Raw genomic sequence first — 1,016 nt, 5'->3', positions numbered from 1 at the left:
GATAGTTAGCAAACCATGCAACTGCATGCTCCGAAAGACCTACACTCGACAATCTCTGCCTTAGTATAGCATGATCAACTGTATCAAAAGCCTATGTCTAGTGGTGACTCTGGGATTATCTGTCCAAACCTGTGTCTAGTGGTGACTCTGGGATTATCTGTCCAAACCTGCGTCTCGTGCTGACTTTTTGCACTTTCAACATACAGTAAAGGTTGTGGTCTGCAGGAAAATGAGTACACTGCTCTTTTATGCTCTATCCCACCCAACAACTAGATGAAAGGAGCTTCCTGAAACAGAGATGAGAGTTGGGTAACTGTCTGTGCATCATATCCTGTCTGTGGGAGAGTCACACCGCCAGCATTGAGGAGCAGTGACATCAACACGCAAATGATCCCAAAACCACAGTTATAATCAGAGCATTAMATATTTTTACCCCCAGACAGGTCCCTGTACCATCCTGCTCCCTTCCTGGTGCACAGGAGGTCTGTGTGGAGTGAAACAGGCTCAATTGTTTCCGGCAGGACCTCACAGGTGTCCACAGAAATTAGACTTCCCTTTGTTTGCATAGTACTCACCCACAGTAGCTAGTAGACCCCTTGTAGGAGCACACACCTGACACAACATCCCTTCCCTGAAATATATTTGTATATGTTTTATTTAAATATGTTTATATTCAGTTTTGTACTCATGTTATATTGAAGAGTGGAAAGGGGTCAATTGATCCAACAACAAGTGGCAGCAAACCAATCCATGGCATGATCCCCATCAGGAAACTAGTCTTGTTTTTAAGACCTGGGGCCTCGTTTATAAACCTTGTGTATGTACAACATTTTCCCCAAAACATGTACGTGGCAGTTCTCATGCTACAAGTTGGCATTCCTAAAAAAAAACTAAAATTTGAAGGTGAGATGGTGCTATCCTCCCGCAAACATGCAGACGCGTGCGTTCGGCAGTTCTAGTGGTTGAAGCCACTGCATTGCAAGAAGGCAAAAGTAGAATAGTAGCTAGGGTCATAT

The sequence above is a fragment of the Salvelinus sp. IW2-2015 genome, linkage group LG23, assembly GCF_002910315.2.
Source record: "Salvelinus sp. IW2-2015 linkage group LG23, ASM291031v2, whole genome shotgun sequence".
Lineage (NCBI taxonomy): Eukaryota > Metazoa > Chordata > Actinopteri > Salmoniformes > Salmonidae > Salvelinus > Salvelinus sp. IW2-2015.
This window is presented reverse-complemented; position numbering follows the sequence as displayed.